Source organism: Polypterus senegalus, chromosome 3 (assembly GCF_016835505.1).
Source record: "Polypterus senegalus isolate Bchr_013 chromosome 3, ASM1683550v1, whole genome shotgun sequence".
Taxonomy (NCBI): Eukaryota; Metazoa; Chordata; class Cladistia; order Polypteriformes; family Polypteridae; genus Polypterus; species Polypterus senegalus.
In genome coordinates, this window is record NC_053156.1 from 264,981,139 (window position 1) to 265,006,424 (window position 25,286).

Below are 25,286 nucleotides of genomic sequence, written 5' to 3' on the forward strand. Positions count from 1 at the left end.
ATACTATGTAGTATGCTACATAGTAGCCTAGTAAACGATGCGCGCGCAAGCGCACATCATTGGACTATAAAGTCAAACCTGAACCTCAGAGGCAGACTTACACGTACACGACGGGAAAAGGAGCTGTAAACTAAACACAGAAGGCATCTTAACTTGCATTTAACCAAAGACAGTTTTTATCAAGAGGTAGCTTGATACAAAGTGCCATCAGTGTTTTGTGATTTGAAATAATTACTCAATTTGTTATTGGTTTTTCAGTGCTTCTGTAACATATCTCTCTGTTGTCTAAATTGAGATATTGCAATTATTAATATAAAGTTTAAATTATCACCTCTTGACAGAGTAATTGGTAGCTAAATTAAAAAAAAAACTTTTCATTTTAGATTCAAACCAGTTGACTAAAGCTGAAAATCTTTATACAAGAATCAAGATGAAAGGACAGTATATTTATACTGTTTGCAGAATTGTGCATAAAAACACTTATTGTGCACAATTATTATTTCTTATACATTATTATATTTATTATTGTTTATACAAGAAGCTGAGGGGTTGCTTACTTAGCTGAAGTGTTTGTGTATAAAATAAGGTCTAAGCTACTGATGTAACTGTGCTACATTACCTGATTTGGGGAGAAGCTTATAACTGAAATATGTCCCCCTCAACCACCCCTTCAATTAGTCATTAAAAACAGATGACTTTCACTAAACCATTGAAAAGGTGCTGACAAAAGACTTAATTTTCACAAAATGCATTTGAGCCAATGGAACATAGGAAGTTTAAATGAGTCACTGAAGGCCAGTGAGTCAGTAGTGAGGACTGAAGAGGAAACCATACTGGTTGCAGTCAAATACTTTTAACTTTCAGCTAATATTAGTTAGACAGAAACTCACCAAACATGAGTCTTTAAAAACTTCATAGGCACATTGAGGTGATCAGAATTTTGAATGGAGGTGGACAGCTCATTCCACAAGCTATGAGCTACACATGATTGAGATGTGATGCCAGGTAGAGTTGGTATCATTAGATGCCTTTCATCAGAAGATCCGAGTGCTTGAGAAGGAGCATTGGGCCGCACAAATGTCTCCATATATACAGGTGCAGACCCATTAAATCCTCTGTAGGCTTTCAGCAGCTCATATTCATTTCTCTTCTCCATCCACCTTATCATTTCCAGAAAAAGGAGTTGCACTTATTAAATGTAATTTACTTTGCTGTAATCAGGATGTGTAGACCATGCAACTAGCAGTTTTTTTCATTTTTTTCCCAGACATCTCCAAATGGATTGTTGGGTGGGATGAGAACTTTATTCTCTTTTTGATACTAAACTTTTCTTATCTGATCATTCCTTTTCCTCTTTTGTCTTTAAAAATAATGAAAAAAAAAAAAAAACTACAAAAAAAGGCAACAAGGATTTGTATCTGATACATACTGCTACAGGAAGCCAATAGATTGATCTGAAAAAAGAGGGGCCACTTTGGCTGGTTAAACACCAGATGTGCTGCTGCATTTTGAATTATCTGCAGCAGCTTGGTGGCACATGCCAGTGCTCCTGTCAGCAGAGTGTTGCAGTAGTCCAGATGTCACAACACCAAAGCCTGGACCAGGAGCTGTGGTGCATACTCTGACTGATCTTGTGGATGTTCTATAGTAAGGAGTAAATCTACAAGACTGAGGGACTGTTGCAAAATGGTCAGTGCAGGGCAGCTGGTCCTCACTCACCACTGCAAAATTGAGAACAGGCTTGGTGGGTATTAGCGATAATGGGTCAAGCTGATCAGAAACTGGATGCTGAATAGATGGATGAGCTGGGATAACAAAAAGATGGTCTTTACCAGATTGAACTGGAGAGGGAATGCTTTGCAGTTTCAGAACATCATTGCATTTCAGGTCCATCTTTCTATGATTACAGTGTACATTATTATGACTGGAAAATACTGTAATGCTCCATATGACAAGGTTAGGACAATGTGGAACAATTTCAGAAACAAGATTGCAAATTTATCTTAATTTATTGGCAATTACAGCCACCGTATCTCAGTTCCATCAAGCATATGGTGGGTTTGAAGGAAACGTCTGTTTGCATAATTAATAAAAAACATTAATTGCATTCAGTTTAATTTTGTATAAGTACAGGTGCAGAGCACTGTGACAAGTTCACATGAAAATACATTTGCAAACTTTATAGATTACTAATTCCATGATGGTTCCACATGAAGACACAAATAATGAGTTAACACCAAGTAAAGACACCATGCTGAGTGAATTCAGGCCACAACGAGAGCAAATTAGGAGCACTTTGCTGTCATGGTGACTCATTCAAGCCACCAATTAGTATATTTCAGTTATATTCTACAATGCCAAATGATACTGAAAGCAGTTATGCCTTAAACAACTGCAGTGCAGCAAAAAAACAAGAGTTTAAGTAGGCTTTGGTCTAATTTCCTGCCTTGTTATACCTGAATAAATTCGGATCATCCACTAGATTATAATGTCATTCAGTTTTAAAGAAAATGCCATGTTATTAAAAAATACAATTATTACATACTATATGTGTCCATCTTTATGCTGTATAAATGTCTTGTCAGGGCTCATTTAAAATATTGAGATTTAGCTTTCAAATAACAAAGGATATGACAGCAGCAGAGAATTTTAGAGAACTATTTACACTTGTTTCAGACTATCAGTAAAGACTGAAGGAAATTAGAATAATATTGTGTAAATAGTTGGAATGTTCTGTTTAATGGATTGGCTCCAGCAGATCCCCGTGACCCTGTAGTTAGGATACAGTGGGTTGGATAATGGATGGATGGATGTTTAATGGTGAAAGGATGAAAAGAAAGGTTTAATGAGAAAAATAATTAAAGTCTGAAATATTTCAGCCAGGCTTTAAGGTGACCTGCCTTGAGGTCTGACCTGCTGGGTAACTGGTCCTGAAATTAACATTGACTTCTGATCAGCCAATGCTTTAAACAGCAGCTTGGGAAGAAGAGGCGGGGCCAGTGATGTCAGGTGTCTTCTGAGTGCTTCTCCTTCACTCTAAGGGTGGACATAGAACAGTGATTAGTAAATGTGTTCGCTCCCTCAGTCTTCTCCTTTTGTTTCTAAATATGTGAACCCATGATACACTGCTGAAGTTTATGCATATCACATTTGAATGGAACAGGCTATTCATCCCTACAACCTTGCCAATTCTATTCACCTAATTTCTACAAAACAACACATAGTGGAGTTTTGAAGATTCCCAAAATACTGTTGTGTACTGCACTTCTTGGTAACTTATTGCATGTTTCTATATTTCGCTGTGTGAAGTAAAACTTGTTTCCACCTATGTTACCATGTTCATGTCAAATAATTAATTTTAAAGTAACACCTGAGATTCGCTGCATTAATTCCCCTAATAATTTTTAAAACTCCAATCATGTCACCTCTTATTCTCTGTTCGCGTAAACCCAAAGGTTAAACTCCTTCAGGTTTTTTTCATAGCACATGTCTTGTCAACACAGAATCAATTTGGTTCCTCCTTTCTGGACCTTCTCTAGTGCTGCTAAGTCTTTTTGTAAAAACAAAAATCTGCACACATTACTCTGGATGAGGCTCATTAGTACATTTTTTAGCTCTTAGCTTTCTTAATCACATTTGTATGCTGTCTGGATATAGAAAGTGATGTGTCCTCTATGACTCCTAGATTCTTCTCATAAGGTGTACTTCCAAGTTTCAAATATCCCATTGTGTATTAATATGCAACATTTCTAACTTTCTACTTGTAATACTTTACATACACTGCCATTAAATTTCATCTGCCAAGTCTGAATTCTGTCCAGGTCTCTTTAAAATGATTCAGGTGATTCTACCTTACATAATCTGTCAGTATTTAATCAGCTTGTTATTTATATTCTTATAAAAATCGTTTATATTGTAAGATATTAGGCAGTCAACGATAAACAGTTGGGGTACCACACACAGTGACACTGTATAATTTGGAGGTGGAAGAGCAAAGATAAACAAACATTAATTGCAAAAAGCATCTATTTAAACAGGAGTTTCAAAGTCCAGGACACCTGAAGTGATATCAGAGATGTTACAGCTGTCAATCATCTGGTCTGCAGAGGGAGGAAGAGAAAAGGCATTAGAACACAGTGGCAGTCCCTGGAGCGGTGGGTAATTACAATCATGAGAGCCCTAAAGCTGTCCCCCTTCATGTGCGTGACAATATATATCACAAAGTATATCAGCCTCAGTACTGATCCCTGAGGAACACCACTTCTAACATCACCTAATGAAAAACGATTCTTATACCATAACCCTTTGCTTCTTGCAATTCAGTGTGCCTTGAATTCCCACTTCTTTTAGTTTGATTACTAGCCTCTCATGTGGTATCTTATGAAAGACTTTCTGAAAAATCAAGATAAAAAGTATCATATGCATACCCATGATCATATGCTATTGCTGATTCCTCATAGAATTCCAGCATATTCGTTAAATGTGGAGTTGAAACTTTTCATTTTGAGCAAACAGCTTAACAGGCACCATAACACAAGTGTTTAAAATTATATTAGGAATTAACTGGGTATGCCAGCTGTTACTATATAATGAGATGTTAAACAAAGGCGCAGATGGAAGCTGGTTAACAGTAAATTTCACAGGAACTAGGAAATATTTCTTCATATAGGAAATGAAAGATTCATGGAGCTAAGTTTCCAAGTACTACAGCGGATGGTAATATTTGGAGACCTAGACCTTGATTTGATGGAATGAGATTTCCAAATTATATTGAACCAAATAGGCCATCTTGCTATGTTTGTCGTGCATTTTGGTGTCCAAACACTACAAAAGTAACAGAATGCTGAAATTGTTAATAAAAAACACTGGGACAAGCTTCTCTAATTATTATTATATATATCCCATGAATTTCAATAAGCTTCAATGAGATTTTGAATTTATACGTAGCATTTTAGGACCATTTAGTCTGAGGATGTTCAAGGCATGTACCGGATGACTTGAGCCCCTATTCACAATTTCTCTGAATCTTCAGATGGTGCAACATTTGTTAAAAAAATTCTCTATATATCTAGTGCATAAAAATGGTTGCCCCAGTGCTCTTGAAGACTACAGGCCAATAGCTCTCACATTACACATCATGAAAACCTTTGAGAGATTCATTCTGAAACAACTGTGGCTGTTTGTTAGACCATATATAGATGCCCTGCAGTTGGCCTAACAATCACGTATTTTTGGAGAATGTAGGTGAATAACTTTGAAGGGCTTGTTGGGTTGAATGGTCTCTTCTTGTCAAAACTGTTCTAATGTAATGTAATATAGAAATACATGATGCTCTAAATGTTCCACAAAGTCTGTTCCCACCTGAACAAAGCTTTCACCATGGATATAGTCCTGTTTTTTGATTTCACGAATTATGTTAACACTATCCAGCCTGTGACTGATGGGGAGTAAACTCAAGGAGATATACAGTAGGTAGATGCTCATGGATAATGGACTTTCTAACTAACAGGAGACACCCCAGGAGCACCTCAAGGAAATTGTCCTGTTTCCATTTCTCATCCCCGTCTACACATCTAGTTTTAAGCACAACTCTGGTGTATGCCATCTACAGCAGTTCTCTAATGATGTCTAACCAAAGGAAATAAAAAAGTATAGATATATCATAGTGGACTTTGTAAAGTGGTGTAGAATGATTCACCCAAAATTGAACAGTCAGTCAGTCATCATCCAACCTGCTATATCCTAACACAGGGTTATGGGGGTTTGCTGGAGCCAATCCCAGCCAACACAGGGCGCAAGGCAGGAACAAACCCCAGTCAGGGCGCCAGTCCACCGCAGGGCACACACACACACACACTAAGGACAATTTTAGGATCACCAATGCACCTAACCTGCATGTCTTTGGACTGTGGGAGGGAACCAGAGCACCCCGTAGGAAACCCACGCAGACACGGGGAGAACATGCAAACTCCACGCAGGGAGGACCCAGGAAGCGAACCCAGTTCTCCTTTACTGTGAGGCCCACAATTGAACATTACCAAGAAAATGAAGTTGGTGATAGATGTCTGGTGTCCTTTGGTGCCTTTGGTGAAAAGGAACTGGATGTGGTGCATGTGAACAATACCCTAAATTTGCAGGACAGCACAGTATGGAATAATGGGTCAGCACCTAAGCAGTATGGGGTCCATAATAAATAAATAATTAATTAGCCGGCTCGATCTCCATAGGTGGTGTGTGTGCTCATTACGGCTGCAGGAGGTTGGTGGGGTGAGTGAGACAGAACACACCTGCACGTGACTGTGTGGTCTGTCTTGATTGCTCCATTGGCTTTCTGTGGTTCACAAATGTGTCGCTACATCCACAGAGGTATATACTGGGTAGCCAGCATGGCGGTGGGGGTTAGGGGTATGAAAGTTCAGCAGAAGCAGAAAGACAAAGATTTAAGATGGCAGAAGGAAGGCAGGAATGTGAGAGAGCTGGGGAGAGAGAGAGAGGAGGCAGCCAGCCAGGAGGAGAGCTGTGGCTGCACGGGGCACAAGTCTTGGAGAGATGAGGTTTGAATAGGACACCCTGATGGGAACCATGGAGCAGTAGGAACCCAAACTTGGAGAAGGGCGGCTGTGCCTGTCAGATGGACGTCTCCTCTGCTGCGAGGCCTCATGAGAGGTAAAAGAAGAAGATGTCAGTTTTAAAAGGGTTGCACTAGGGACTGAGTTTTAATAGGCAGCTTCCTGCCTGGGAATTTTAACCTCTATTTCTAAAGGATTATTTATTGAACTGGTTTTAACCTCCACTGAACACTTCATTTTTATTGAATTATTTATGAATTATGCAAATTGTGATGCACTGCACTATTTGAACACTGTTTGGTTTTTAAATAAAAGCACTTAAAAGTTTTGCATCTACCCCATTGCCATGTGTGTGCCTGGTTCATCTCTGGTCACAGTATCGATGGTGGCGGGTTCAACAGGCTCTCCAAGAATAGTGTGAGCATGGAGCTAACCCACAACATCACACATAGATCTGATATACAAACCCCCAGAGAAGACCTCTCTGTCTGATGAGACTCAGCGTGTAACAAGTTGTGAGGATGTTCTATCAGTACAGAGTGGTTAGTGCAGTGTTCTGTGTCATGGTCTGCCCCGGAGTACATTAGTTCTAGACAATAAACAATAAAAGTAACACACCTGAATAATCTCCTCAGGTAAGTTAACTGGATTTCAAGGCTCACGAGAAGCAGTGGCAGAAGGACATGATGGCAGCACTTGAAACTAGTATGATTAATGCTACTAATCAAAGCCATGTTCATTTCTAAGGTAAAACAAGCCGAGATAAACTATGAAATATAATATACATATTAGGAGAAGCTAATACATTAGGAGAAATTCACAGCCTTTAATTTAGTCTCTTAAAATAGTCAATCAATGTAATTAAATTTAATTGGTCTTAGCGGGTCGAATAATTTCTAATAACATTTGCCGGCTGTAATGTCTTCCCTGTAATAAGAATCATTTCAGTTACTGAAAAAAAAGTTGGTAAAGACGATTATCTAACTGATGTGGGGACATGGTGATGTATATTCCAAGAAATGGACTGATGTCTCATTCATCACTCTGTTTCAGATCTGGCGTTCTTCAACCCATTAAGGGAAACAAACAAGTTCTGTAAATGGGTGGATGAATGGGGCCAATGTTTGCAGTGTTTTGTCTTACCAATATGGATTACACAAAGTGCTAATGATGTTCTAATAATGCTCTACATGAAGTATTATGGGATATTTTAAAATACAATGTGTTCTGTAGCATAATAAAACATCATGCATCAACCTCAAAAAATATAAAACAATCACACTTTGAAAGTGCACTATGTAAGTGTGTTTTTATAATCCATTCGACCATGAAGAAGCAAAATGTTTGGACTGTATGGCTGGTGAAGACAGAATATTTCATAGCTTCTTGTAATAGCCTGCTGAAATTCAAACAGAAAATTGTAAATTCTGGCTTTGCTAAGACTTATGTGCTATTGCTACTGATTTAATAATATTGAGTTTTGGACCCTGTTATAGTGTATAAAATCTACATCTTATTCTGTATTATATTGTGCTCAGTCCCAACAAGATGAATTCAGATGTAGGAGGCATTATAATAAAAAAGACATATCCTCTTCCTTATACCTCACTTTTATAACAGTTGTTCATAGCTTAGTGCTAATTTGGTTTACAGCCTGGGAAAAGAAGCCTGAGCTGATACCTCAGGCTATTGATTACTTTACGGATGGACATCTGGGACATCAATTGGGTTTACGGCCTGGGAAAGGAAAAACTGAGGCAGAACTTTATTACCTGGGGAGCAAAATTCATCCATCATATTGACAGCCAGCCAATCAGGTGCATGTGTTGTGAAACCAAGGCATGACATTTCATAATAAATATGCCTTGGTTTGAGACAGAAGAGAAGCAAAGAGAAGAAGGAGAAGAAGAAAGTACAGAAGGAGAAGAAGAGGAACGGATGAAGACGGCACTGGTCGTCAGAAAGGCATCATGAACTTTGATTGCTAAATCAAACGCCTCCCTGGGACATTCATCCTTGTCATCTGTAACTTTTTTGTAAGCTTTTTCTAAAGACTATTGTGGTGGATTGCTGGCATTTTACTCCGGCCCTCACCCCCTGGCCGCTAGGAGGAGCTCTCCCGAGAGCATATACGGGCCCCGAATTCCAGCAGGGCCTCATGGACTATGTAGTTTTTATACACAGCCCTGCTGGATACCTTGGGGGCCACTGGGAGTCGCTGTCAGGAGGCCAATGGACTCATTTGGGCACCATGACCCGGACGTTCGTCACAGGAAGAGCGACGGGCTTCCGGGGTGAAGAAAAGTACTGTTTACTCTGACCCGGAAGGAATAAGGACTTGTGGAACTGTTGGGCAGAAAGACTTCCGGGTCAGGAGGAATAAAAGGACTCTGGGAACTCCCAGACAACGAGCTGAGCTGGGTGGTAGGAGGGCAACGCGTCTGGGAGTGGAGGATTGTGATTATTACTGGTTTATTATTGTTATTGTGATTTATGAATATAGTGGAGTGGAGGGTGCTTGGTGCACATTATTATAATAAATATAATTATTGTGGCAATTTTACCAGGTGTTTGGCGTGGTACCTGAGGGTTCAAGGGAGCACTACTGCCCCCTACTGCGACACTGGCGTAGCCGGCAGGATTCTCTGGCCGTCTGTTCGCAGAGGACCTGAATATAAAACAAATTTTGTGTACGCAGACGACCCTAAGAAGGTCCCGCTCGAACGTCCGAAGGTAGAAACGCTACCCTCTACAAAGAGCGCTGCAATAGACAGCCTGTTTATACATCGATACACAATGGGGAAGAAATCTGGGAGAAAGAATGAGGATCGCCCAAGGAAAACGGCCCTAGATGACGGCGCGACCTTGTGGACCTACCTTACGGGAAGCGAGGAAGACCAGATAATGATTGAAGCCGAAAGGGCCCGTGCGTTAAGGCAGCAGGAAGGCTGCCAGACATCGGACACGCCGGACTGCCTAAATGGACTGGGAAAACGTCCTGTAAATAGAAAGGTATGTGCCAGAGAAACACCCGATACGCCGGGAAATTATTATTCCTATTTTGCAGGAGCCGGTCTCTTCGTTTCTGACAATGAGTCGGAGATGTACTTCCCACCTAGGCAAGATGGCCGCTATGACGAACAGGCTAGCCCATCTAGGAATTGAAAACGGGGGATCCCATTCGACGAAGAGAGTCATGTAACCTATCCCGGAGCAGGCTGGGAACACTCAAAGAACTACAGTCGATCATATGACCATGAGGGCCACCTTCCATTCGCCGAAAGTGGGCACGTGATTTCCCCAGATGGATTATGGGAAGGAGAAGGTCGACAGCAGTACGGAGGTGAGGTCAGCGTTCCCTCGATGGAATCGAGCTCCCTGAAGGGGAAGGGGGAGGCAGGCGAAGCAGAGCCAGCTGTAATTAAAAGTAATGAGGGACAGGACGTGACTGAACGATCCGCCGATAAAATAGAAAAGGCGGATTGCAGTCGGCCAGTAGCGCCATCCCGGCCGGAGAGGACGTGCTTATTGGCTCACGGCCGGTAGGTAAGGAAAAAGTGGAAGTAAAATTACCTACGGCCGAATTAAATGACAAAATAGAATTGCGGGATCTCGAGAAATTGCTCGAGCCCATATATGCTTTATTAAAGACTTTAATAAACATTCAAAACCAGGTGGAAGAGTTGGGAGCGACGGCCGAAGCACCGCTGAAGAAAATATGGGATTATTTACAGCGTATTGGTTGGGAGGCTCCAGTGATGATCGATGCGGGAATACAGATGAGTCCGACCCGTATCGTACAGTATAAAGGGACACAGTGCGAACCGGCACCGCGGTTAATAAGTAGCGGGTGTCAAAGCACAGTGTGCCCGACAAGGGAATGGGGTGTGATGACAGAAGGGACGGGGGAAGCACCAATCTTACCGGTACAGCTGAACAGTGCTGTTACACGGAGCGATGCGGCGCTGATGAAACCGCCTCCTAAAAAACATAAATCAACGGGCGTACAGACAGCAAAGGGGCTCTCTCTTTCTGGTAGAGAGTCCCCAGCTGTATCCAAGCCCCAGAGTAAACAGGAGGTCCCCAAAGTAAAGCGCGGGTCTCCTGACAAGATGGGAAAAAGAATCGAGAGCTGCGAGGCAGCTGTAAAACCCTCCTTAGCGGGGGAAAGGGTGGAGCTGACAGAATTCCCGAGATGTTTCAGGTCTCGGGAAGAGAGACAACCAGGAGGACGTCGGCGGTGCTACAACTGTCGGCAACCAGGACACGTGTGGCGAGATTGTTCCCGGAGGACAGGGGAGCGGTGGGATAGAAGATACACCGTTCCCCCAAGGTTCGCTGGGAGGTTTAAACAACACAGCCAAGGTCCGGATGACTCCCTAGCGGGGATTGACGCTCCGCCGCAGTTGTCGTCGCTAAGGGGGGAACTGAGGATTCAAGGGAGCACTACTGCCCCCTACTGCGACAACTATATATTCAGACTTTCCTATCAGTACCTATTTTCTAGTATTCTTTGTTCCAGTGGTATTATTATTATTCTTGCAATAAATACCATGCTGCTTTTAACTTTCTATGCTTTGTCTTAATGTCTAGAGTGATTGAAATAATAAGTTACATTTCTTTGAGCACCTAGTGTAGCTGGATTTTTGCCATTATTTCTGTGCTGTGAGGTTTATAAGGCTGACAGTGAGGGCGCCACTCAATAGTTAGGGACAATACGAAAAGAAGGTATTTTTGGCTGATAAATGACCTATAGTCAAGAGTGCTGAGTCTTTGTATGTTTAAATGTATTCTTGGAGACCAAAAGTAATATTTAGGTCTGAGATATCACTAAAACATTGTATGTTGTTCCTACCAAAAATAAGTAAGTCTCTTGAAGTGCTGAATGACAGGCTGTTATTCCTATAGCACTTGTGTGGTTTAAAGTGCTAGGGGTTAATAAGTGTGTGTGCGTCATTCATGGGGCACTGTTGTGGATAGGGTCTGTGTTTATGCGTATAGCTATGTATGTGTGTGTTCATCTTAAAGTGCAACAGTAGACCAACCCAATAACGAACTTGACGAAAACACCCTTGAGGAAACAGGTAAAAGGGCAAGTAGAGGAAAATACCACGATAATACAGACCCCAAATTATTGTTGTCTCAGCTGAAGTACAACATCAAAATGGTGGTAGCAAAAGCTCGACATATCAATTCATCTCTCCAGCCATCCAAATTTTGAACCCACTTAATATAATTAAGACTGGTCTAATTTATTATCTGTAATAAGTATATACAGTATTTTTCCAATAATAATAAAAAAATTAAATCATGTCAACAATAGGGGGCACCCTAGAGACATTCATAAACCCAGAGTTAAAGATAAGCCATACTGGTAAAAAAGGTATCCATTAACAAAATAAGAACACAATAAAGGTGTTAACCTGATACTAACATTAACACAAAGTAGAGGGCTGACTGCCCTGTCCGGCCTAGCTAACATAAAATTTGCACTTCAGCCTTCACACTTATCTTACCACCTTAGCCCTCCTGACAGTTTAACACTCTTGGCTTGCCTTCCACTCATACAGTTAATCTAGATTTTACCAGTCAAATTACAATGTATTTTGTTGATATGTAGCAGTGCATCAGAATTCTCAGAAAAAAAATGAAGAGTGACCCGTCTGAAAAAACAAGGTTCCTGCAGTCTAATGGGAAGGAGCTTTGAATCTCCATCAAACACTGAACTACTGTAGTTACTCCAATACAATAGTGGACAAGGGAGGAATCTTTCAAAGCATTTTTCTGCTTCAATGTTCCTGTTGACTACAGCCTTGTCAAACAAAATATAGCAAAGTTATAGTATAAAAAAAAATGTAATGGTCCCACTGTGAAATGAGAGGCTTATCAAGTAACGAGTTCTAATAATGAGGGTCATTTTCAGCTACATGCAAACCATTTTAAAATTGTTTTTCATTCACCAAAATGCATTACAAAGTGTCCTTTTAAGTAACATTTTGCTGCTTACTGAATGAAAACATGTAGATGATTAAACTTATTTTTATCTTTTAGTCCATTTTATGTATTTTAAATGCCTTTTCATCATATTATTTTTAAATTTATTCTCCAAGGTCTAATTAGAACTATACTCACCAGCAAATGAGAAAATAAAGCTAAAACGACTCTCTGGGGATATCATTAACAATGTCTGTAATGTCGCTTTAGTAATGGGATTTGAGGTGTGACTTTCATCAGTCAAGCACTTTATGGCCTTTTTTTGTATGAAAAACATATGCAAAAGTAATTATGCATTCCAACAAAATGAAAGAACTTAAAAACAATTATAATGTGTTTTGGTACTTATGATTCACACAGGGTGTGTGGCAAAAAGCTTTACAACACTAAATAACTTAATGTAGAGTTTCTTGCTTAAGTATTAGCATCCAAGTATATAGAGTTGAAAAACAAAGCACAAAAAGACTTGTGAAGGGTTGGAGTCCCAGGTGTAAAAGCTCAGTTTAATACAGGAGTGTGAATAATGAGGTGTGCTAGGATAACAACAGCATAGTCAAAGGACAATAAATTAGGAACAAACGTTCTTCTACTCATGATCAATGGGTATGCTTTTAAAGGAAGGTGAAGAGGGTATGAAAAATGGTAGAAAGGCAGGCAGAATTAGCCCATGGTTCATGGTTCTCCTTCACATCTTGCCTGAAGAAGGGGCCTCGAAAGCTTGCATATTGTAATCTTTTTAGTTAGCCAATAAAAGGTGTCATTTTGCTTGACGTTTCACTACATTCATAATGGCTAACACGGTACAACACCCTAGTACTAAAACCACAGTTTAAATGATAACATTCATTTTGTTTTTTGTGACAGGGTAATAATAAATATTAAGGGGCAGATCTAAAATTAGATAGATGGATAGAACTTTGTCTCAAGGTTGAAATTTGCCTTTTTACAAAAGCTCAATAAATAAATAAATACACATATGCACACACTCACTGGTCTGAACAGATACCAGAATCTTTGGTCTTGACAGTTACAGTCCCAGTGAATTATGCGGGCATTTTGCCATTGGTATAAAGGATGCCCTGTAGCATTTTTTGACACACTTCTGCTGAATAATTTGCTGGCTGACAGTAATCTTACAGAAAGAATGTACAACACTGTTCATAATGCTGCTCAGTTTTGTCTGCATTCTTCTTTGCTTTGCTACAACCTCCAGGTTGTTTAAAGTGCCCAGTAACTGAGCCTACCCTTTTAATCTTTTTTTTTTTAATTTGGTGGGACCTTTATGAACTTATGATACTGGTCCAGCACACCACACCATTGAAAATTGTACTGACCACCACAGAGTTACAGACTATATGAAGGATGTCTCTACACACATTAATGGAGAACAGTCTACTAAAAAAAAGCCTGCTCTGCCCATTCTTATATAATTCCTCTGTGTTATGAAACCAGTCCAGCCTGTCATTGATATGGGCTTGCAAATACTTGTAGGACCACCTCTACATCCAATTCCTGAACAGTGACTGGTCATTGAGGCTCTTCCATACAGCAAAAGTCCATATCAGTTCTTTGCTTTTGCTGATGTTAAAGTTGCAGGCAATTCTTTCTGTACCAAGAAACCTGACCCTTATATTCACTCACCGTTGTCTCACTCCCCATATCAGTACACCACATAAGTGTAGAACCATCTGACAATTTCTGAGTGACATGACCTGGTATTATATTTATAGTCTGAGGTGTAAAGTGTGAGGAGGAAAGGAGACAGGTATGTTCCTTGTGGTGCTACAGTGTTGCACACATCCAGATTTGAGATGCAGTCCTTGTCTTCAAACTCTGGTCTCCTGGACAGATAGTCCATTTATCTAGGACACCATACACTCATCCACCTGCATATTTTTGACTATACTAGTCAAAACAAGCAGGGTACATAAACTAAAAAACAAAATCAAAAATTTAATTCACAGTCAAAAAGTGAGAAACATTATTATTATTAATTTGTTCTCTTTCAAACATTTAAGATTTGGGGAGTTTTTATTTTTTTGTTAAAAAACTAAAATCCCATTATTTCAATATGGCTTTTTCATAGCTACATTTTAGTTTAGTATTTCCTAATACACTAAATGAACATAGTATTCTTCATGAATCCACAACCTGTACTAATCTCTATTTACTGCTGTTTAATCCAGTTCTTCTGTGGTGCCGATCTGCACCACCACCACCAAATCAAGGCACCATACCACACCTTGTGTTGATGGATTGAAGGTGGGTGTCTCAGATGTCCACAAGGTCACCATCATCAATTACTGTCATGTGAAGCTTGATAACAAAGAGGACTGATTTATGTTAGGTAGAAAGCAGAGTGGGAGCTGGGCTGTCTTTTTGCCTTGGAAACCCTGCAGATTAGATTTTTTTCTCCAGCCTAACTAGAGTTCTAGTTTTTTTTTTCTGGCCATCTGAACCTTACCTTTTACCTTTGTTACTTATTCTTATATATTATTGCCTAATCTTATTGTTTTTTCTGTCCTATACATTTTTGTCATCTTGTAAAACACTTAAATAAATACATGGTGTTGCTGTTCCTGCTGTGCTAAGTAAAATAACTAACATGAAAAGAGAAGCAGTGACCAAAAGATCAGTTGAAACTGAGTAATCAAAAATACCGTTGCCTAAACCAAAATTGTAACCAGAAATCATTATAAAAAAAGGAATTAGAGGTCTATATAACAGAACTAATTTTATTAACAATCGCACAGAGTCATTGTTTTATCCACAGTCTCAAATGTGGAAGAGACTTTAATTTGTTGCCACAATAACATCACACTCTTCCAACTTATTTCCCAGGAAGCAATGCAGCAAACTCCCTGAAATGGCATTGCCCATGAAACTGATGCAAATCAATTAGCACCATCTCAAATTACTTTTAATTCAAAAAAATCAATACAAAATTTGAATTGTATGAGTGTCAAATACCTTCAATTGCCAAAAATATCATGACTAAATATAATCATAAATTATAAACATCACATGTGACTGAATGTGCTGCACCATCTTTTATAGCATCTGTGCAGTGACATCAAAAGGATGTGAAGTACATGACTGGGAAGAGGGTCATTGCCACATACTATATACATTGGAACCATGAAAACGATGGTGTCTGTAGAAAAACACCAAACAAATGGCAGCACAATTAATAAAAACAAAAAAGTTAACAGCACAAATAAAAATAACAATTCAAAAAGTACAAAAAGAAAAATCAAAATAATACCAGATATGTTCCTTGCACCAATGCAAAGGCTTCAGAACTGTGAAGGTATCATACAAAAGCTTGAGTCCTCTTTTACAGCTCTCTACTGGGACTACTGTAAAGATAGATAAATAGATAGTGTTGTTGACCATTTGAAAAGGATAGGAACTCAGAATGTTGGGGTTGGGCCACCCCATTTAGGTTAAAACAAAATAATAAGTGTTCGATGCTACAGACATTAACAGAAATCATTCTAACCATTAGTTAATGTTGCTTTCTTAAAGCTGTCAGGCTTGAGATTCAGATTTCTGTCTTTTGGGATGGTTGACTAACAAATGAAATGCCAGCTCCTGGGAGATCCCTGATTTTATAGCTCTTGGATTACAAGGGGCTGCATTAGTTTTCCTCATTGGGCAGCATCTCAAAACTCTGGGTAGAAAAGGAGAGTCCCAAGGTGGTTGTGCTTAACTTTGATGAGCCTAGAAAGTGATCCTCTGATGCACATGTGTGGTGATAGATAGATAGATAACAAATAACACATCTGAATAGAAAACGGTTTTAGGTTCCAACTCAGGAGATTCCTAAGTGGTATTTAATGTCAGGCATCTTCAAGCCACTTGTTCCTCCATTCTCAACAGGAAAATAGAAACTGCATGAAAAGACATTCGGCTTACCTGCTACCCCATCCATGTAACCAAAAAACGTCTGTGTAAGAGGCTTACCACTTCTGTATGTGTGAGAAAAGATTGAGTCCTTTAAAAAATATAACATGAGAGTCTCATATTCTTGTTTCATCCATTTCAGGGACTCAGAGCCTATCCTGGCAGCATCAGGCTCAAAGGAAGAAGCAGCAAAGGACAAGCCACAAGTCCATTACAAGACCCTATTATGTTCACACCCACACTCACACCCGTCTGGGGCCAATTTAGCTTTATTAAAAGATCAGCGTGTCTGTTGTGATTGTTACACACCTCACTTCAGTTTAGTTGAGCAAATCAGTGATAGTCTATAGTTTATCCTTCATAAACCCTCACATGGAAAAACGAAATACCTGCAATAAATACATACTGTACATACACACATTAAAATTTGGTCAGTAGGGCTGCTATACCCCACTAGTTAGGTGAGAGAAATATTCAGCGAGAGTAAAGCCATATTTTACTTTCTGAAAAATAATAATAATAACACGAGTGACTTTCATTGGTAAGTAAATTAAATTCAGGACGATAGTAAAAAGAATATGTCACTTGCTGAGGGAGCAGGTACTCTGCTTACTCCTCCATACAGTCACAGTTTCTCACATTCTAAAGCTTTTTCTGCAGTTCTCAATTTTTTTCTTTCTGGAGTTCAAGCTTTTGTTATTCGTCACTAACATGATAACTAGAGCAGTTATAGAGATTTAAAAAAGTAAAACAGCAATAGAAAAGTTGAGATAATGTTTGAAAAGTCAATCATAATGTACAGTATGTGGCAGTTTAATGTTTAGTAAGTGATAATAGACTCATAAACTTGACTTGTTCTGATATGTCACCAGCAAAATGACTTTGAATTGCCATTCCCAATAAGCGATTAGAATGAATTCTGCAGTGGAACCGACAGCAGTCAAAGCTTTGCATCTTTAGAAGGAAAAAGATGTGCAAAATGTAATAGTGATTCAGAGTTGGAAAACTGTTTTTTTTTTACACACAGATTTAACCCATTTTGTTGGAGATATATTTTAAAAGCAGAAAACTATAACCAAACAATTAAAATAAATAACACTGCAACAGCTTAACGTAATTAGGACTTCTGCACTTGTGAATGATTGATTATAGTAATGATCTGTATAATAGCATTTCTGTGTAATAATTTATTTTATTCAGTAAGTTGTTCAGAGTATTTGTTTCCATGAAAGATATATAATCAAATATCCAACAAAATTATTTATAAAACCTGATGTGACTATAAAATAAATCTCCATGTATCCTTCCTAGCAAAGCCAAAACACTTTAAGTGTAATACCATTTAGAGATATTAAAAATTGAACTGATGTTATAAAGACTATTTTGAACATAAATGCAACCATTTTTGGGGTCCCATTATCATCATTCTTATGCTAGGTCAATGCAAGAAGCAGGAGAAATGATTAAATTATGTGAAGCTAATGATAATCTAGACTTTATGACTTTCATATAAGAGCTGCCAGGAGAGGCAGGAATGAAAGGAGCATCACATAAATCTGTGATTATTCTAATCTGCTTGTTACAGTGCTTATAAAATGTACAGTATTCAACCCCTTGAAAGATGTCCCGTTTTATTGTTATACAACATTTAACCACATTTAACATTTTTGACATTGATGAACAGAAAGAGACCCATTAATGACAAATTGAAAACAGATCTCTTCAAATTAGTCTAAATTAATTACAAATATAAATCCCAAAATAATTGATCACACAAGTGTTCAGCCCCTATAATATGACACACTCAGATTATCACTGGTACAGCAAATTGGCTTTAGAAGTCACAGAATTAGTTCAATGAAGATCACCTGTGCATAGTCATGGGGCATCAAATGATTGTAATACAGTATAAATTACATTATTGTGGCCTAACATACAGAAAGAAGACCAAAGAGTATTCCAAGCAACTCCATGAAAAAGGTGATTGAAAAACACAAATCAGGGTCAAAGACAAGATAATATCCAATTCACTGAATATCCCTTGGAGTCCAGCTAAATGGATCATTAAGAAACAAAAAGTGCATGACAGAATTACAGATGTGCCTTGAGCAGGCCATCCACAAAAACTGAGTTAATGTAAAGAAGCAGGCTAGAGAGGAGGCCACCAAGAGAACTATGGTAACTCTGAAGGTATTACAAAGAGAAAGCCACTGTTAAAAAAATGTATTTGATACTTTGGCTAGAGTTTGACAGAAGGCACATGGGAGACTCTGACGTCAGCTGGGAAAAATTACATGGCTTGATGAGATCGAAATTGAGCTATTTGGCCATCAGACTAAATGCCATCATTGATAATCCCGACACTTTTTGAAATACGATTGTGAATCACATAGTGTCCTGGCAAGGCAAAGAAGATTTTACCTGCAATTTGGTCTATCTGCAGTGAGGCTTTTGTCATAATTATACAATTTATTTCCTTTCCTGCTACTTTAATGTCTATATATATATATATATATAATATATTTTTTTTTGTTTCCAAATGGGACTGTTTAACATTACAGCCTTAGTTTATTGTATTATGAGTGAACTATCATACATTAACTGGATCTCCATGGGTACTGTTTAACATTATACCCTGAGGTTTATTCTTTCAAGACTGTTTAAGATCCAATTTTTGGCTTATAGTATTTGAAATGTACTGCCAATACATATCTCTACTTTATTCCTTCTACGCCTCTGCTTGGGGGCTTGTTTTGTTGTGGACGTGCTCTTTCTCTAGGTATGTTAGAGAACTGGGACTTCATGAAGTGTAACCTAGCCTCACTTGGGGAGGCAAAATGGGGGTTTGGGGGAGGAGAAAAAGAGAGAAAGCTATTTCTGATCTATCCTTTTCATCCCCACAATTGTAAGTGCCAACACAACAATAGGCTTCATAATCATAACTCCTTGCAATACTACAAATTAAGGTTACAGCTATCATATGTAATAATATACAACCTTAATTTAAGACTATAAAATGACAAAAAAAGATCAGAAGCAATGCCTCTATGACCAAACAGTAAAGTTTGTGAGCTGAAATGTGAAAGGTCTCAATCATGAACTAAACAGAAAGAAAGTATGCTCTCACCTAACAGGTCTAGATAGTATTTTTACAGGAGACATACTTAAATCAACAAGGATCAGTTTTTGTTGTAACGAACCCGGACTGGCCATATATTCCACTCCAGCTATACAAAAAAAAAAAAAAAAAAACTAGAGGTGTAGTAATCTTAATTCAAAGAACAATTTCATTTGTAGTATCAGATCGTGAAAGGTGATATGTGATGGTTATAGGTAATTTATTTAACTGTAAAGTGATTTTGATAAATATCTATGCCCCCAATGTGGATGATAAAGACTTCATCCAAAACGTATTTGCATCCATTCCTAACTTTAACATTCACAAAATTATAATGGCTGGAGACTTTAAATTATGTTTTAAATCCAGACCTAGATAGGTGTTTAGCTAGAGGGGTGACAACATTTAACATGGCAAAAATAGTCACACTGTTTTTAATTGATCTTAACTTATCAGACCCTTGGAAATTTCTAAATCCTACTGTAAGTGCAAAGAAATTGGTTAAACCTCCGACACTCTCAGAATTACTAGATGCTTTAAACTCACTTCAGAGTGGAAAAGCAGTAGGCTCTGATGGCTACCCTGCTGGTTTTATATAAAAAAATTCAGTTAAGTTAGCACCCCTCTTATTTGCTACATTTATAGAAGCCAGAGACAAAAACAAAATTCTACCTTAAACTTTCCGGCAAGCATTAATTACCATTTTTCCTAAGAAAAATAAGGATTTATTACAATGTGCATCATACAGACCAATCTTACTTCTGAATAATGATTTTAAGATACTCTCTAAAGCCCTAGCTAGAAGAACTGAGAAAGTGTTCCCTTCAGTAATATCACAAGACGAAACCAGATTTATTAAAGGTAGACATTTGGCTTCCAATCGTCGATGCCTATTTAATGCAATATATTCACCTATTCAAGTCTAACACAGATGATCACATCATATCTGTGGACGCAGAAAAAGTATTTGATATAGTTGAATGGGAGTACCTGTTCACCACTTTGCATAAATTTGGGTTAGGCCTGAACATATGTGTATGGATCAAACTACTGTATACCAATCCAGAAGCTTCAGTTTGTATTCAAATTATTTCAGACAACTTCAAACTAGAACACGGATGCTTCTTGTTGCCACTGTTATTTGCAGTCACCATTGAACCATTGGCTGTTCACTTTCAAAATGCATCAGAGATAAAGGGAATTTTCTGAGAAGTACTTGAACAAAAAATAACATTATATGCAGTTGATATGGTACTGTATATATCAGACCCACAAAATTAATTTGGACAAAACTGTGCTTTTTCCAAGAAATTCTCTAGCAAACAATATTAGATTGGACACCTTCATTTTATCATTGCAGATCACTTTAAATACCTAGGGGTCAACATCACAAGTAAATATAAAGCTCTTTTTCAACAAAAATTTTGCTGTTTGCATGGACAAAATCAAACAAGATGTGAATAGATGGTCTACCCTCCATCTTACTTTAGCAGGGAGAATTAACATTGTCAAGATGAATATTCTCCCTAAGCTTCTGGTCCTATTTCAGAACATCCCCATATACATTAACAAATCATTTTTAACAAATTAGATTCAATCATAGCCTCATTTATTTGGAATTCGAAAATCCCATGCATTTAAAAGGCGGCACTACAGTGACCTAAATCAGAAGGCAACATGGCACTGCCTAATTTTCAATTTTATTACTGGGTGGCAAACATACAAGCTATAAAAACCTGGACATTGACACAAATAGATGAACACACACTAGCTTGGTCTGCAATAGAAATGAAATCCTGAAGTACTTCTTTATATTCCTTGCTTTGTACACCAGTAAATACAAGATATTGTCAATATACTAACAACCCAATTGTCCTTCATTCACTCAGAATGTGGAACCAATGTAGGAAGCACTTTAAGTTAGAGGATATTTTATCTGTGGCACCTCTACATGATCAGCACCTTTTTCCACCCTCTCGACCTTACATAGTTTTTAATGTTTGGAAAACGAATGGAATTAAATCATTTAGAGATTTGTATATAAATAATGTCTTCGCATCCTATGAACAATTACACTCCAAATTTAGTCTCCCATCAACTCAATTTTTCCACTATCTCCAAATAAGAAACTTTGCTAAACAAAATCTGCCCAATTTTCCTCACCTCCCACCTATTTCTATTCCAGACGAGATATTGATCAGTCTTGGGGAATCAGAAAGCATTTCTATTATATATAAAAACATTTTTAAAGTCCCTTCCTTTAAATGATCCCAGAGTGCAGTGGGAAAAGGATCTCTTATTCAGCATTTCAGAAACTGAGAAAAAGGCAGCCATACACAGAATTCACTCGAGTTCCATATGTACAAAACATTCGATTATTCAACTTAAAATCTTTTATTGAGCACATCTATCTCCAAAAATTGTCCAAAATGTTTCCAGGGCAAGATCCAATTTGTGAACGTTGCAATTTTGCTCCAGCTTCACTAGGCCATATGTTTTGGGCATGTACCAAATGAACATCAATCTGGACAAAAATGTTCATTCAGTCTTGGTGTCACACTTACTCCTAACCCATTAACAGCTCTGTTTGGTGGACTCCCAGATGAGCTTAAAGTGGAGAAGGACAAACAAACTGTAATTGTCTTTACTTCACTATTATCACATAGACTTGTCTTGCTCAACTGGAAGAATCCTAACCCACCTCTTTTAAGTCAGAATCTAAATCTCATTTAGAGGATCTGTTCAAAGCTTTTTTTTAAATCTGGCAGGACATAATCAATAATATTTTAGAACAAGCATTTATATTGGGAGAAAAGACTCCTTTCACTCTTTACTACTCTCAATAGTTTTACTCTGGCTGTTAGCCTTCTTCTCTTTCTCATGGGTGGGGGTTGATTTGAATTTAGATTTGTTAAGTTTGTCTTGATTGTATGGAAAGTTATATGCTTTTAATAAATTCAATAAAAGATCAAACATATAAATAAAATGCCATTGTTGGCATATGTAAACACACCATCCATGCACACTGTGAAGCATGGTGGTGGCAGCATCTTGCTCTGTGGATGATTTTCTCCAGCAGGCCATGGAAAGCTTCTATGGGTAGAGGAAAAAGGAAAACCTTGGAAGAAACTTAATAAAACATAAAGTCGGGGCTACACAGGACTGGCACAGAAACAACAACATTAATGTCCTGGAGTGATCAAGTCAGAGTCCAGACCTCAATCCAAAGAAAATCTGATGCTGGACTTGAAATCAAGACTGTTCACTCAGGACCACTATACAACCTGACAGAGCTTGAGCAGTTTTACACACACAAAAAAAAAAAGAATGTATTACCAATTGCAGTGTCCAGAACAAAACAGATAAAGACCTTTGCACATGGACTTAAAGCTGTGATGGCTGACAATGGTGCATCTACTAAATGCTGAGTTGACAGCATTGAATTCTTATGTGATTAATTATTTTGTGTTTTATTTTTTAAATTAATTTAGATCATGTTGCACAAGTCTGTTTTCACTTCAGAATAATTTAGTCTTTTTCTGTTGATCATTGTCAAATAAGTCAAATGAAATCTGATGTAATTCAGTGTTGTATAATTAAATGCTTTTTAAAAACACTGGATTTGTCCATTATTCATTGTAAAAATACATAGAAATGCAATATATCTTTCTTCTTGTTATAAACCAGTCAGTCTCTTTTATTTCATATATTTATTGTAATGAAAAACACAGACAAGCTCAAAACTTTGGGGCATCTACAACACCATACAATTGAAAATCCACAATTCAAATATATTAAAAAAGAGGGAAAAAGAAGCAAGTCTCGTCTCGTCTATAGCGGGAAGAAGAGAAGAGCTTTTAGTAAACAGCCAGCTTGTGGACTGTCAGAGAATTACCACAACCAGAGCTTTTAGCTGTCCCCAAAGCACATGTGTGTAACAACATATATATTATTTATTTATATTTTAGTAAAAAGTTAATTTATTTGGAGAGTTGTGAGTATATAGCTTGATGACTTGACATGTAAATTATGAGACTGGAGTAACGTGCTTTTTTTCATGAACATTTTAATATGGCTCTGTTGTAAAATTGGTCCCAATGAACTTATATTGCATCAGAAAGGTTTTGCTCTTCGTTCTGCAAGAAAATATGAGATTATATATTTTTTTTGCCCATCACTACAAACTACATGGGTGCAAAATAACAAATAAAAAATATCTTTTTTGGGTAGAGTATTCCTTCTATTTTAAAGTTATGATTTTATTTGTAATTTCTGTAACATTTACACAAATATTTTATGTATTATTTTGATAGGCCATATTTTTGTTAGCAATAACCCCTTTTTGCCTCAGCCTAAAAATGCAAATTCCATTGTGTAATGTCACCAGCTATGATATATATCTCTAATGGTTTTGCACTGCCAATGTTATCCAAGTTTTTGGATTTTGTGACAAATCCAGTCTTATTTAGTTAGTAGTTAAATCAGTTTAGGGATTTGTGACATTTTTTACTTCTTTTTCTTGTCATATTTGTAACATTTGCCTTTTATACTGCTATTTAGCATTCAATTTTTTCTGAAAATGTAGATATTGAAAAAATTAAATGATGTAAAAAAAAATCAAATTAAAAAACATTGGTGCTAAAATTTCTTTCCGATAATATTTAGCTTTTTTTTTTAAGCCTAGAATCTTCTTCTTTCGGCTGCTCCCGTTAGGGGTTGCCACAGCGGATCATCTTCTTGTATATCTTTCTCTCCTCTGCATCTTATTCTGTTACACACATCACCTGCATGTCCTCTCTCAACACATCCATAAACCTTTGCTTAGGCCTTCCTCTTTTTCTCTTACCTGGCAGCTCTATCCTTAGTATCCTTCTCCCAATATACTCCGCATCTCTCCTCTGCACATGTCTAAACCAATGCAATCTCGCCTCTCTGACTTTGTCTCCCAACCGTCCAACCTGAGCTGACCCACTAATGTACTCATTTCTAATCCTATCCATCCTCATCACACCCATTGCAAATCTTAGCATCTTTAACTCTGCTACTTCCAGCTCTTTCTCCTCCTTTCTGGTCAGTGCCACCATCTCCAACCCATATAACACAGCTGGGGCCTCATGTATAACACTGTGCGTAGAATTCGCACTATAACATGGCGTGAGCACAAAAGCCGAAATGTGCTTACGCACAGAAAAATCCAGATGCAGGAATCTGTGCGTACTCCAACTTCCACGTTCTTCCACTACATAAATCCCGATGAGCGTGAAAAGTAACCCTCGTGCACGCGCTTTATGTAATGCCCCAACTCCTCCCAGAATTACGCCTCTTTGAATATGCAAATCAATATAAATCGCCCTTAAGCGCAGCATTCTGTGAAAAGACAATGGGAAAAGCACGGGGGAAAATATAAGTCTTTCAGCGAATACCAAGTGGAGGCAAAGGAAAAACATACTATTTGTTTAATTAAACCGTGGTATAATCAACAAAAGGAAGTTGATCGACTGACATAGTGTGTTGGAGAAACTTGAAAGCTCACGTTCACAAAATCGCACAGTGCCAGAAATAAAAAAGAAGTCACATATCAAAGTCGCCGTGAAAAAGCAAGTTGTAGCCCACTGTCTGAGTGTCATATGAAAGCTTATTAGGGTACAGAGAAAAAAAAAGGCAAACAGTGGGGAAAAAGCACAAAATTCAATCTCGAA